Below are 16011 nucleotides of genomic sequence, written 5' to 3' on the forward strand. Positions count from 1 at the left end.
GGAAGGACACAAAGGGAACTAGAGCATGGCTTTCACATTACAACTAACTCATCCCAGTCAGAACAGGTTGAGGGTAAGAGAAAAAGCCAAAAAGAAACCAGAACAGTGTGTTTGTTCTTACCTTTCCATTCTGTGGAATTCAGGGAATGACAAATTCTTTCCACCTAATGGATTCAGGGAGAATAATATTGTATTAAGTGGAGTCCCATGAAGGGTGGGGATATCTCACTGAAGAAATTTTTTTTTGTCTTGTCTTAGAAGATATGTCTCATAGAGATCTTATGTCCCATTATAACTTAAGAACAGCCAAGGAGTTCTTGAGTACAGAGTATATCTGGCTGAGAACAATCATGTCTGGATGTGAAGACCCCTGCAGACTGGAAGTATGAGGACTTCATATGCCAGTGGGAGTTTCAATAACTGTCATCATATATATAGAACAAGATGGAAGACCAGACACTTGCTTTTCCCACCTTGACATTATGTAACTGCTGAAACACTTAAATAAAAACATAAACAAAATTTATGTATATTGGATTAGACTATACTTTGATCACCATGAATTTGAGCTTTTAATGAGAACTAAAAATAAAAAAGTTATGATCTTTATAAAATTTGAGTGAGCAAATGAAGATTCATGTTACACTTATATAAGTTTTTTCTAATCTTGGCAAGCGTTTCCAGAATGACGGAATGTACACTTTCAGAAAAACTATGAGGATCTGGACAAAGATTGGCAAAAATCAACATTTTTGGACAATAACTAAAGGTTTGCAACAATCCTGGGAGCATGAATTCAAGAGAAACAGCTGAATCTCAGTAAGAATAGCAACTTTGGGCTTTTCCTCCCAGCTCTGTGATAGTCTTGAAACTCAGCAGTCTTTCAACAGTGGCAGCAGTGACTACCAGTAAGTCAACAACCACTTAAGGAGGCAGAATACATATGGAGTATTGAAAAACATCTACAACCTCAGAGTATACTCATTATTCGACTTTCTGGCAATTCTGTGGAAAAGATTAATTCACAGGGACTATTTTTAATTGACCTGATTCAATCATATTTGGTGGCAAATGCTCTTTTCCCGACATGTTTGTTGAAAACAATAATTGACAATACTTTAACACTGCAGTCACATGAGGTAAAGATATCAGTCAAAGTAAACAACAGGGCAAGTCATAAAATCTAATAGAAAATTTAGGAAAACTGGATATCTGTTGGGGGTTTTGAAAAACTCCACATTATTCTTAGGACCACAGACATGAGCAAGGGTACATATGAGTACCATTCAGGAAAAACTGGAGAATGACTCCATCTCTCACTTCTGGCTAAAGTTGGGGATATGCACATAAAGAAAGAAAGGCTAAAAGAGAGTTGTAAACTATTTACATGTTGAAAGTGAACCCAATAAATATATTCAACAGAGGCTAGAATAATAATTGGTCTTGTGAATTTAAGAAAACCTACATCCAATAATTAGCTGATCACTAAGCCAACTAACTTCAGTGACTTTAGATATCATAGAATATGAACTTTTGAAAATTAGTTCAAGAAAGTCACAAAAGAGTAAAACAGAAACAAAATAATAAAAAACCTCAACAAAAAAATGCCATCTGAAAATGCAGTATCAGATTGATGGAGATAACACATTTTATTATTTAAAATGTATAGTTTTAAACTATAAAAATATAACTCATAAAAATAAATATGAAGATATGGCTCATACAATGGGGACAAAATAGTCAATAGGAATTATTCCTGATATTGGAATTATAAAATAAAGAGATTAAATTGTTACATTTTTTTCAAGAAATTAAAGAAAACCACATGAAAGGAATTAAATGAATGCACAAGAATACTCTCTCATCAAATAGGAAAGTCAATAAAGAGATAAAAATTGGAAAAAGAACCAAACAATAATTCTGAAGTTGAAAAGTATTACAAATGAAATAAAAAGTTTACTAAAGCGGTTCAACAGGATATTTGATTTTGCTGAAAGAGAATCAGATAACTCAAAGATAGGTTCATTAATAATATATACTCTGGTTGGGCATGGTGGCACATGCCTGTAATCCCAGTGGCTTGGGAGGCAGATGCAGGAGGATCACAAGTTCAAAGCTAGCCTCAGAAATTTAGGGAGATACTAAACAACTCAGTGAGACCCTGTCTCTAAATAAAATACAAAATAGGGCTTGGGATGTGGCTCAGTGGTTGAGTTCCCCTAAGTTCAATCCCTGGTACCTGCCCCCCCCCCCAAATAAAAAGAATATATACTCCGAGGAAGAAGATAAATACGAAGAAAAATAAACAGAGCCTTGAAGATCTTCATAACATCCCTGAAAATATATATATATTCCAGAAGGGAAGTAGAAAAGAAGAGAAAGAAGATATGAACTTTACCCAAAAATCTTCACAAATTTGATTTTAAAATGCTACTAAACTATATATACAAGAAACTGAATAAACTACAATAGAAGAAACTCATTTAGATATGTCATATTTAAACTGTCAAAATTCAAAGACAAATCAAATTTTGAAAGCAATGAGATTAAAACAACTCATCAAGTATTAAGGTTGACATCTCATCAGAAACCACGGGACCCCCAAAGCCGCAAGAAGATACACCAAAAGGAGCCTTTAAATTGTATTGAATGAACACTAGATAGTTAAAATAAAAATGAAAATTAGAAAATCACTAGTAAATGTAACTACATAGACACATGAAGAATGAGTATTTTTCTTGTAACTATTTTCTTCTCCTATATGAGTTAAAAATGCTTAATAAAGCAATTAAAATAACACTCTTATAAGATATAAGAATGTCATTTGTAAGATAATAATAGCATAAGAAGAAAAGAAATATTTGTAAAAGAAAAAAATTATGTTATTAATATTAATCTATATTAGTTTTTTAAAACTTAGAATGGTAAGTGTAATTCATAAGGCATCCACTAAGAAAATATATTTCAAAAAGTTGATGCATAAGAAAATTAAAATAGTAGACTACAAGATATTTATTTAGTACATAAAAAGCAGTAATAGAATAATAAACTAACAAAAGAAATAAAATACAAAAATAAATATCAAGAAAATAGACTTTTTAGTACTTACATTAAATGTAAATGTATTAAATATTCCAATAAAAAAGCAGAGGTGGTAGAACAGATTTTTAAAGAACATAACCAACTATATGCTGCATATAATGGACACAGTAGATCCAAAGACACAAATACAAACAAGTAGAAGAAAACAGTACATTAGTCAGTTGAAATAAGTAAAAGATAAATCAGAAAATTAATGAAGAAATTCAATGACTCTCTTAGAAGAAAATGTAGGAGTACATTTTTGTGATCTTGAGTTAGACATGGTTTCTGTTATAACATCAAAATCACAAGTGACAAAAGACAAAGAAAACTACATTTCATCCATATTAAAAACTTTGTGCATGAAAGCACACTATCAGAAAATTGAAGAAAATATTTGCAAATTGTCTCTCTGATTAAGAACGTATATCCAGCATATCTTGTAAATAATTTGGACACAACAATAAGTAACATAAAATGAGCAAAAGACCTGAAAGAATATTTCAGATACATACACACACAAATGCTCAGAAACATATAAGATCAAAAATATTAGTTACTAGTTATGAGAGAAATGCAAATCAAAATGAGATAGTATGTTGCACTCATGAAATGATTAAAATCAAACTGAAAATCAATAAAATTGGTAATGATATGGAGAAATTGGAATTCTCATATATTGCTGGTGGGATTGTAGAATGGTGTGGCTACTTTGGAAAACAGTTTGGAAATTCCTCAGAATAACAAATACAGAGTTAGTATATGACTCATAAATTCCACTCGTAGATATGTATCTAAGTGAAATGAAAATACACATCCTAGTCAGATGCAGTGGTGCATGCCTATAATCCCAGTGACTCTGTAGTCTGAGGCTTGAGGATGACAAGTTTGAGACCAACCTCATCATATTAGCAAGGCCCTAAGGACTTAGTGAGACCTAGTCTCAAAATAAAACACAGAAACCAAAAGGGATGAGAGGGATGTGTCTCAGTGGTTAAGCATCCCTGGGTACCAAAAAAAAAAAAAAAAAAAAAGAAAGAAAAAAGAAGAAGTAAAATATACATCCACACAAAAACTTGCATATGATCATGGCAAACTAATTTATAAAGTGAAAACAATCCAAATTTCTACCAACTTCTGAATCAATAAACTCATGGTATATCCATGAATTTGTATCAGCAATACAAAGGAATGAAGAATTGGTACATGCCACATCATGGATAAATATTTTAAAATATGGTGAAAGAAAGATGACTATTATAAAAGACCACATACAGTATGATTTCTTTCATAAGAAATACCCAGATAATAACAATCCATAGATGCAGAAAGATTAGTAATTTCCAGGGACTGGTAGGAGAGAGAAGTAAGGAGTGATTTCTAATGGTATAGGATTATCTAATGTCCAAATGTTCATGAGGTCATGAATATTTGGACATTAGATAATAGTGATAGTTACACATTCTGTGAAAATACGGGATGGAAGGGGGAGAGAGACCCACTGAATTATATAATTAAAAAGGGTAAATACTATGACAATAAAAATTGTTCTTCAATCAAGTTGTTATAAAAAAAAATAGCCTGTCTCATTCCTAAGTTTGTCGTGCTCAAAGATGCCTAGAGATCTGTGATCCCTGGAAGTGACTTAATTTGGGACAATAAAAGCATACAGAATTTCTGAAGTCAATAATTGAAAACTGAGGTTGTCTTTGTTCTAATTAATATTCTGCTTTATACTAAAGTAAAAATGCTTTTCTACTTGTCTTTCAAGTGAGAAAAAGGAAAGTAATTTGTATGCTTGTCATCAAATTATATCACATGGGAGAAGCCAAATATGAAACCATACATTTGTGGTCTTCTAAAGAAGGTTTTGTCTTTAGCAATCTATGTGGGTATAAAACCATGTATCCCTGATACTCTGCCCAAAAAGTAACCCTACTATAAAATATGTTTTTCCAGCAACATTTCTAATTATATAGGATATCTCATTTCTTATTAATAGCTCCAATTTCACCAGACTGCATGCTTCTTGAACGCAGGGTCCTGTGTTATTCATCTTTGATTCCCTGTCCCCAATAACGACAGGTGCATGGAAGATGTTCAGGATGTTTGTCAAAGATTAGACTCACATAAGGTTTTAGATCTGGTAATGTGATAAGGGATTATTATTTGTTTCCAGACTTTAAAAATACTTGCTCCCCTCAAAGATATCAGAAGGAATGTGAACTCCTGTTTCTGTCAACAGCAGTCACTGGACCCAGGCCCACCTCCTTTACATAAAAAGTTATAAAACTGAACAAAATAATTGAAGCAAATGTTTTCAGACTTTGGACAATAAGCAGCACAGTACTTTGATCCCTGAGAAAAGGGAAACAAATGAGGTGAACCCTATAATTATTCCAGCTTTCTGCCTGGAAGCACTTTCCAAATCAAGGTACAAGGAGAGAGATCCCAAGCAGAGTACTCAGCTATGGAAGCAGATATCATAATTGGAGGCAGCAGGAAATTTGCTGGGCAGGACTCCAGAGAGGAAGGAGCTGCGCAGAAAAGGAGCACTGGAAATAGACACAGAGGTTCTTTTAAATCTTTGGCTCAATACTAAGCTGCATGTGCACATGGAGAAACTGCACTAAGCTGGTGGATTGCAGCTTCTGGGGCAGGTAGGTTGGACAGTCAGAGTACTCAGTGGTAGGATTTCTGATCATGCCAGAGTGAAGAACTGATCAGCTTATTGAACACCTTGGTCAATTCTTGAGACTTAGACAAGCTACATATTGAAAATAGGTAGCGTTAAGACCTATTCTAAGAAAGCATTCAAATAAGCCTTGACGTGATCAAAATGATCTGCAGAAAATTAAATCACTTGCAGAACAAAGCTAAATACTCTTTAAAGGAAGTAAACAAAATCTTGATTCCCAATACTGGCAAACTCAACATTCCATACTAAGAAAAATTACTAGATGTGAAAAGAGAGGGGAATCAGATCTATTTTTAGAGAAAAAAAAATGTGGCCAATTAAAAAAAAAGATTACTGAGTAGATAAAACCAGGACTCAAGGGCATTAAAACAGCTATTACTAACACTCTAAAGGAGTTACAGTAAAACACAAATATAATAACAAAAGAATGGAAGATGTAAGAAAACTACCAAATGGAACTCATGCTGATGAAAACTGCAGTACTAGAAATAGAAAATCTGCATGTTTCTATTTCTATATTGCATGTTTAAGATCAGATTAGATACTGCAACATTAAATATCAATGACTTTGAATTTATTGCAATAGAATAGAAGTTACTCAACATGGAAGAATTAGATGAACTCTAGATAGGGCAGAGGGGTTGGAGGGGAAGGGAGGGGGCATGGAATTATTAATGATGGTGGAATGTGATAATAATTAATATCCAAAGTACAGGTATAAGGACACGAATTGGTGTGAATATACTTTGTATACAACCAGAGATATGAAAAATTGTGCTCTATTGGGTAATAAGAATTGTAATGCATTCCGCTGTCATATATAAATTTTTAAAAAAGAAAGAAAAAACAGTGCTACTCAAACTAAAGCACAAAGATTATTTGTAAGCACTAGTAACGGAACATATATGCAGAGATTTAGAGAACAAGTAGACAAAAATCACTAAGAACATACAAAATTTGTACAAATCTATCAACTACAGTAACCTAACTGACATTAAAGAACATTCCACATAATAACAGCAAAATACCCAAATCTTCAAGTGGACATGGATTACTCACTAGTTCACCTACTGAGGATTAAAAAAAGTTTCAATAAATGCCAAAAGGTTAAAATACTCTCTCACCAAAACAGAATCAAATTGTTCACCAATAACAAATGTATTTGAAATACTTGGAAATTAAGCAACACAATTTTAAATAGCCCTTAAATCAAATGAAACAAACAAATAAAAACTTACAAAATATTTTGATATGAATGATTATCAAAGAAAAAGTCATACAAATTTCTGAAATTCAGCTAAACCAGTAGCAGAAGATAAATATCAGAACAGACATTTCATGAAAGAAGATATATCCCAGCCAATAAACACATGAAAAGTGGCAGAATCATTAATCACTAGAGAAATATAATTTTAACATATAACAAAATGACATCTCACACCCACTGAAATGATTAAAATTGAAAACGTTGACAATATCAATTGTTGGCAAGGATGTGGAAAAACAGGAACTTCATACAGTGCCGTGGAGTATATAAAATGGTACAGCGCTTTGGAAATGTTAGACAGTTTTAGGTCAAGTTAAACATGCACATGCCATATGACCCAGCAATTCCAATTCTGTGGAAAACATGGCCATGCAAAGACTTATAGAATCTATATATATATATATATATATATATACATATATATATATATATATTTAGTGATGCTGGGGATTGAACCCAGGGATTGTGCATGCGAGGCAAACACTCTACCAACTGAGCTACGTCCTCAGCCCTATATAAAAGTTTTCATAGCACCTTTTTTTCATAAAAGCCCCAAACTGGAAAAAGCAATGCAAATATCCAGGAACTGAGGAATACATGAACAAAATGTGGTATATCTATACAGAGAAAAACTATTTAGCAATAAAAATAAAATAAAAACTATAAAACTTGTCACAGCCTCAATAAATCTCAGAACACTTTGTTGAATGAAATAAGCCAGAGAAGAGAGTATTATAACATTTTAATGACATGATGGTCGAGAACAGAGCTCTGGTGAATGCATTTTTAATTACCCTAGGTACATGTATGACTGCACATATGGTACGACGTTGTACATACATCATGTACAACTAGAGAAATGAAGAGTTGTGCTATAATTTCGTACAATGAATCCAAATGCATTCTGCTGCCATATATCCTTAACTAAAATAAATAAATTAATTGATTAAAAAAGAACAACAAAAAGAACAGTGACTGCCTTTGAGGGAGTGGGAGAGAATTGACAAAGAAAGGGGCAAAGAGAACATTCTATGTGTTGGAAATTGGTGTGATGCTTCTCGAGAAACCTTTTGAGCTGTAAAACTTAAGTTCTGTTCATTTCACTGTGTATAAATTATACCTCAATAAAAACAAATTAAAATCATACATGTGTTAGGCTGCTATCATTTTATTTTGCCAAGAAAAATTTTAAAAATCAACAAGTAACAACAACAACAAAAGCTATTATCATCATCATTTCATGAAACTAAATGTTTTAATTGCCTAAAAGAGAAAAGAACAACATCTTAGTGGGAGGATAATCCTTTGAAATGAACAAATTTAGTAATGCAGATAATTAAATTAAATTCATCTCCTCTCTTTTTGTTTTTATTCATTTCACCAGTGACTTGAAAATTTCTTCATCAATTGTCATGATTTCCTGACCATTTGATCTTGTCAAACTGGAGTGGCCAGATTTATCAAATAAAAGTACAGGACACTAATCTATCTATCTATCTATCTATCTATCTATCTATCTATCTGGATGATTATTGCCAAATATTGCATAAGAGACAGTATTCTAAAAATTATTTATTTGTCACACTAAACCAGTGACCTTGTGTTGGGTAAATCTAAGCCAAATTTTTCTTTGGATAGATGACTAAAACAGAAGCCCAGAAATGTGGATTTTTTCCAAGATCTAACTAATAAAACATTCCTTGCCTCTCCACCTGCACTGTAGTGTTTAAGGTTAATAAAATTAAGGGTCATTTTTTTGAGCAGAAATATGAATGTGTAATTCCTTTCCACATTTATTTTAAAATGTGTTCCACTTGGAAAATTACACAATCGAAGGGTCAATCCAATGAGGTAATTCGTGTGGATTCTGTCCTGCTCACTGTGACCTTTGGCAAGTCCCAGTAAAAAGATTACAATTGCTATTATCTGTCCAACATCACTCTTCAATGCTAATATTGTTACCTGCTTTAAAATGTGCAAGCCTTTCAAAAATATTGCCCCTACCTCAAAAGTACCTTCGAATTGCCCAACGACATGGAGACCATGTCTGTACTTTCAAATATGATTTATCATCTGGAGAATGATAAGACCCAGAAAATAGTCACTACATGCAGAACTTTTTCATCTTGCCTTACACAAGGCAACCCCTCCTCCTTTGCATAGGAGACCCCAAACACTCTGCTCTACCTCCAACCTCATTATTACTGTTCATTCTCTTTCTTACTCATTCTTCCAAGCCATGGAACAAGTGTGGTCTTATGCTATAGCCTTTGCTCATTGAGGCTTCCTTGGCATTCCTTGTGAATAAAGCTCTTTCCCATCATCTATGCCTCAGTATCAAAGTCACCTCCTCTGATTTAAATAATCTATTGCCTACATCTCAGCCAGGAGAAGATGGACTCCATGAAGGATGGCATGGTGGGCACTATTTCTTTGGTCCTTGATCCTTAGTAGAGAGCTTCATGATGTCCAAGGAGGAATGACTCATTAGTGAGCTGTTCATTTCTGTGACAAAAGTATCTGACAGGAGCAAGTTAGAGGAAGAGAGATTTATTTTGACACAGTGTTTCAGAGGATTCAGTCTGTGGTCAGCCAACTCTATCACTCTGGATCTGAGGTGAGACAGAATGAGAGAGAGAGAAGAAGGAGGAGGAGGAGGAAGATAGGAAGTCTGGAGATAAGAAAACTTTTCCAGGGCATACCCTCAATAGTCCCAGTAGTCCTCCAGCTAGATCCCACTTCCCAATATTCCATTCAGCCAATGATGAGTTTAGACCTCTTATGATCCAATCAGTACCTAAAAGCCCCACCTCTGAACCTTTCTGGGTTTGGGACCATGCCTTCAACATGTGACTTTGTAGGCATTCCATATTCAAACCATAACAAATGGACTGCTTCCTGCTCTACCCCTGACCACCCTTGGCCCTCCATCTCTTGCTGTCTGTACATCTTCAGTGAGGCTCTCCTCACTTCTACCCCCAGGTCACGATGCTCTTTTATAGATCCCCACAGCAAGGTGCTAGCAATTGTCACATTGGTAATCAATCACATAGACATTTGATTAATTGAAGAATATCTATCTCACTAGGTTGTATGCTTTGTGACCCTGGCCAGGGTCCATTTGCTCACCTCTGTATCCCTGATATCTTCACGGTGCCTAGTACAGAGGATTGGATACAAAAAGTATGAGACTGACACTATGTGCCATCAATCTAAGGTCTAAATACATGACTTTTCCTTCTAAAATTATGCATTCTCACTCACAATTCTAGCCAAATCCCATTTCCCAAAGGGCATGGAACACCTTGTTCTCTAGAAAACTACAAAGCAAGTAATGAAGAACATGTATTCAACGGAGTCCGACCCAAACAGAAAAATCTCACAACCACCAAATAAGAAGTCCTCTCTCCTCTGGCTACACCCCCATCTCTACACCTACCACCTTCCAGCTGCTTCAAAGAACAGGAAAAGGAAACACTTCCTTTTTTTTTTCTTTTTAAGAAAATATTCTAGGCCTGCGACATATTCTGGGATAGGAAGGTCTTGGGGTACTTGGCTGTAAAGGTCCACTGCTGGAGCAAGCTTATGTTTCTGAGCTTTGTTATTTTATCCACATCTCTCTGTTGTTATGATCAGTGTCAGTTTTGTGAAAAAGCAAGGGAGCCTGGAGATGGTTAGGCATATATTTCAAGTGGGCATACTACTTGCTTCTAAAGAAGTCAAATGCCATAACAATAATTTTGATATCCCACATTGCCTTCTCATGTACTGTGTTGTCACAGTCTTCAAGTACACTTCCTGTCTCTAGGTATCATTTCTAGTCACCAGGTGCTCCTATTCCCTCTCTCTCACCCTCTCTGTCCCTCTTCACTTTTCTTCTCTCTCTGCAGGGAGACAGTCTTTAGTCTGGGAGGGGAATTGATGGTATACTCACACTTTGATGTTGAACTGTGGTGGTGAGTGGGTGGGTGGCTGGGCTTTTCCCTTTTCTGTCTCCCTGTTCTCCTCTGTTGCAGCTGATTCAGTATCAGTGCCATTGGAATCAAGGGATATATCCCTGCCTTTCACCATTTGTCAGGATCCCATTTGGAAGGAGGAGGCCAGGAAGGGAGGCTTTAAATGAGCAAAGCAAAGGAAGGAGGAAAGAAGCCAGTACATAAACAACAGAGATTCTGCTGTGGTTAGACGGGGGATTGTGATCAGATGGAAGCTGATTAATATTTTCAATGTTTATCAACCATGATTAGTGATGGGATAATAGTCAGGGACAAGTATCTTCAGCCTAGAATCCTGGCAGCCCTGCTCCAGACAGTGAATACTCAGGATCACTACCAGATTAATCAGCTGTGTTCCATGACAACCAAAGTGGGTCAGAAAACCCCACAAGACCCAGACGGACTTTTATCCTGTCCTGAGTTAAAATACAACATTCATTTGAATATTCTCAGGATTGCTTATTTTGAGGATGGAGTTTGGGATGGGTCATTTTCCAAAGTTAATCTGTGAAGTTAACCAACCTCACCTGGACTCCCACACCATCCGAAGGTGACATGAAGACTCTGGCAAGGCATGAGGAATAACTTATTTAGTGAATGCATCATTCATTTTTGCCTCCTTGCACCTGAAGCCACTTCCTTTCTTTGAGGGAGTTCTCATTTATTTGACAGAGCCCATCTCCTCAAATGCAAGCTCCTCCCTTTCCTAAGTGTCCCAGAGGCTCTGCAGAGGGCCCCCACCTGAGGCTTCTGACCTGGATCCTACAGCTTAGAAGTGCGGGCTCTCCTTTGATCACAGAGCTGGTAATATATTTATGAGAAAAGAGGGATCTTGCAAATGCCAATTCTCACGTGGTTGGCAGCAGTCAGTGGCTACATGTGGTTTCCAGAAGAAGTGGTGGCTGAAGCTTCGGACTCCTGGGTGATGCTGATGGTCCTACAGGGGTTGCTGTGTGGTTTGGAGAATGGCTCCTAGCTGCATAGGTTCTAAGACTGTGACCTCTGGGAAATGCTGTGAGCTGTGCATAACCTTTGCTGTGCTAACTAGAGTGGACTTCTGTACCCCCAAAACTAGGACCTTAGATGATTCAAAGCCAAAGTTAGGCCCAGATGAGCCTTGGCTGCTTTATGCACTTTTTATTGCTGCTTAATAAATCACCTCAAAATTAGTGGCTTAAAACAATGAACACTGATCTTCACACCCTTTCTGTGGGTCAAGAGTTAGGGCTGAGTGTAGCTGGATGCTCTGTCAATATCTCAAAAAGCTGCGATCCAGGTGTTGGCCAAGTTGCTTTCTTCTGACAGGCTGGACTGAGCAGAGATATGCTTCCAGGCTCCCTTAGGCAGTTGTCAGAATCAATTTTCTTGCAGCTCTACAATTTATGGTCTTTGCTGCACCAAGGCCAGAAGGAGCGAGGGTCTCTAACCTTGAGACCCACTTGAAAGAGTTCACCTGATTTGGTCAGGCCCTCCCAGACAATGTGAGTTTTGATTCATGATGATATATTAGACGGTTTAACTGAGTCAATAAAATCCTTGGATCTTTGCCATGGAAGGTACTCCGATCACCACATGCTATCCTGTGACCTTTGCCACATCCTGTTGGTGAGAAGCAAGTAACAGGTCCTGCCCACTCTCTAGGGGAAGGATTGTATAGGGTTGTAGGGAGCCTTTAAGTTCTGGATGTGGATGCCTTTAAGTCCTGATGCACTGGGTTCTGAATAATTATTGTGTTCAGTTTGGCCGGATAGTGCCAGGTCACAGTAACTTGGGCATTACCCCAGCTCAGATAGTAAGGCGTGGCTCCAAGAGTAGACATCACCCGCTGGGGTTGAGTTACATTCACCTATTCCTTTGAAATCCTACACCTTTGCCCTTTTTGGGATAGAATATTCCATGGAACAGCCTCCCTCAATAAAACCCAGGTTCGAGGCGTGCTCTCTCTCTGACTTAGGACAGTCCCAAGATGACAAAAATGAGGATGTGATTTTGTTATGTGGGTGCAGATGGGCAAGGCTTGTGCTGTGTTTGAATTTTGAGCTGACTTTTCAGTTTATAATTTCAGAGAATCTGTGAGCTATCTGTACTTGGGAGCACAGCCTGTGATTGCGTGATTGTTCTCAATGAAAGGCCCTATACTCTACCCAAGTAAGGCCCTCCCAAAGGTGAAGCCATCTTCTCTGAACAGCCTGGTGCATCATGTTCCATGCAGTTCCTATTTTTTTTCCTGATTCCTGAACTGGGATCTGCTCACTGAACTGGTAGACTACTTGGGTAAGATGGAGACAAGACTGCTCAGAGAAGGATCCCCTGGGCTGGTGGGATGGGATGTATGTTAATCTTGAACTTGAGACTTCAATATGAGGCTTGCAGGGGTGCAGTCTGGGCCCACATAATCAGAGCAAAATAACTTGCTCTTCATTTCACCTTCAGATGTGGAAGACTGTTTTTTTTTAACCAGGCAAGAAGGGTGAGAGAGAGTCAAACTTGTTTTCTCGGGTTTCTGATAGCAAGTACAAAACACTAACTTAGACTCGTCATGATCTTCTGGACGTGCAGGACTGCTCTTGGTTGGGTGTGTGATGTCTGGCATTCATTTGAAAGGCAAATGTGTATCGTTCTAATTTCTGTGAGAATTAGTTCATTAAAATTTTAGCTATGCTCAGTCGGTGAGGGAATTCATTTTTATGTTCTAATGAGCCTTTCTGTCTCCTGTCTTTTCACCTCTCTTCTCTACTGGTTTTTCCCATCATTATGTACAAGTTTAAGACTCTTTTAATCTTGAAACAGACAAGAAAATAAACAAAACCTATATGGCCCCAACTTCCCAGCTAGTTTTTACCTGTGCTATATCTTATCTTCATAGTCAAGATCTTCAAGGTGTCTACAAAATTCTATCTCCTTTCTTACCAATTGCCTTCACCACCTGACATTGGTCAGACTCTGCCCTTACTAATAACTGAAACTGTTTCAAAATTTATCCCATGGGCTAGGGATGTAGCTCAGTTGTTAGAGTGCTTGTCTTGCATGCACAAGGCCCTGGGATCAATCCCTAGCAACACACACACACACATACACACACACATACAAACACACACACCAAATGCAAGACTTCCTGATTACTTAATTAATGGGCATTATCCACCTCTCATTTTCCAATACTACTTACTGGTCCTCCAGGCTTCTGCACCTTCCCTTCTCTCTTGGGCTATCAAAGACATGTTCTTGGTGTTTCTGGTTTTTTCAATGTCTATTTCTCGTGCCCTTTGTTGCATCTCTCCTCTTCTTATGAAACTGCTCTTTCACCTCTGTGTCATTCCATAGATGACTTTGTCCCTCTCTTCTAAGCCTGCATGGTCTTGGGGATTTTCATCTACTTCATTTTTATCTGTCACGGTGTTACCAATGACTCTCTTTCTCACCAGAAGATATCTGCCGCTTACATTTTGTACAATTTTTTCTTGCTTCTCTTTATTAAAGTTTCACCCCTTTTTAAAAATTAAGGCTCATATCCTTAAATAGCACAAATTTTGCTTATTTTTGGACTTTTTATGCATGGAAGCATATGGTGTATGTTCTTTAGCAACTTTTGTTTTTGATTCTGATATTGATTTTTTAAAGATTTGCACATACTGATGCTTGTAGTTGTACTACATTCATTTCACTGTTTTTCAGTATTTCGTTGTCCATTAATACTGGGCGTTACCCATTGTTATAACTGTGTCCATCTACAGCTTAGCATATTTTGAGTTAAATCATAAACTTGTGTAGAAGTAGAATGGTACCTATAAATATTAGACATGCCACTGATAACTAGGGATCATAAGGATCCTGAAGATACCATCTTTCTTCTCTGGGAATTTCTGAAATGCAAACTTAGATTTATTATCTAGGCAATTTCATTCACTTTAATATTTTTGTCCAAAATATCTATATTAATAGGATTAGAATATGATTTAAGTCATATTGAATATATCTAGCTAATTGCCTAAATTCTCCAAAACACTTTTCAAGAGAGTAAACAGTGTTGATTTTGATGAATCCATTTCAGAGAAAATGTTTTTTGTTGAATTTAAAGACACATGTATACTGACAAAGTTATATGAATAGCCAACATTTGTGATTGTTTGTTTCCTATTCTTTTCCCAGAGGTCTTTGGAAACAGTTTACAAATACAAACCCAAATAACATTACTTTGGGAATAATTATCAAAAAGATGCTTATCAATTGGATAAGTAGACAGTTGTAAAACAAAACTTTTGGCCTAGGGCCTAATTCAGATAGGAAAGTGTCCAAATAACTTGAAACTTTTAAGTAATATAAAATGATACTGCTAAGGGCCTGATTTTTATTCAAGAAGAAGACTTAAAAAATAAGCAGCATTATTTTTCTAAAAACTGTTTTTGAAAAATGAAGTTGAGTTTAATGTCTTTCTTTCTTAATTCTGAATTGTGTCAAAAAAAGAAGGAATTAAAAAAAACCCAAAACACTATTAATTTAATCTGGTTTTTAAATTTGATATCTTGTATATTTTTTACCCTGGGATATTAACATATTTGTCTATTGCCAAGACAACAGACATAAAATCAATCACAGTTTTATTTTTATTCATTTGTATTTTGCAGCCTTAAACTTGAGTGGTCCAAAGGGTGGCATGGTGATTAACTGTTCTGATAACATTCTTGTGCATTTGATATGGTACTTTACCATTTCCAAAGTACTTCCATATACATGTAAGGAAACTGAGGTCAAGAGAGTTTAAGTGACTGGCCCAGCTGCAAAGCTGCTGTTACTATTTGATAAAAAGTTATAGATTAGAGTGATGTTAGTAAGTTCCAAGGCCAGAGCGACAATCTTATTCTTCTGAATCTTTCCTTAGTTACTTTTCCCCCTGACATTCCAGGCCATTCTTAGTGAAATGGATGAACACCACATTGCACATTGGCTGGTTCTATTTGATAAGTTATTAC

The 16011-nt window shown here is 36.3% G+C and overlaps 1 non-coding gene across 1 annotated transcript; it reads right to left on the reverse strand.

Annotated features, from left to right (window-relative positions):
- Window positions 1-7481: 7481 nt before the first annotated feature.
- Trnaa-cgc (transfer RNA alanine (anticodon CGC)) lies at window positions 7482-7550 on the reverse strand. The gene has a single exon. It is a non-coding gene; the product is annotated as a tRNA-Ala (tRNA).
- Window positions 7551-16011: the final 8461 nt, after the last annotated feature.

The sequence above is a fragment of the Marmota monax genome, unplaced genomic scaffold (genome assembly GCF_021218885.2).
Source record: "Marmota monax isolate L192 unplaced genomic scaffold, Marmota_monax_Labrador192_F-V1.1 WCK01_AAM20220418_F8-fsc00015, whole genome shotgun sequence".
Lineage (NCBI taxonomy): Eukaryota > Metazoa > Chordata > Mammalia > Rodentia > Sciuridae > Marmota > Marmota monax.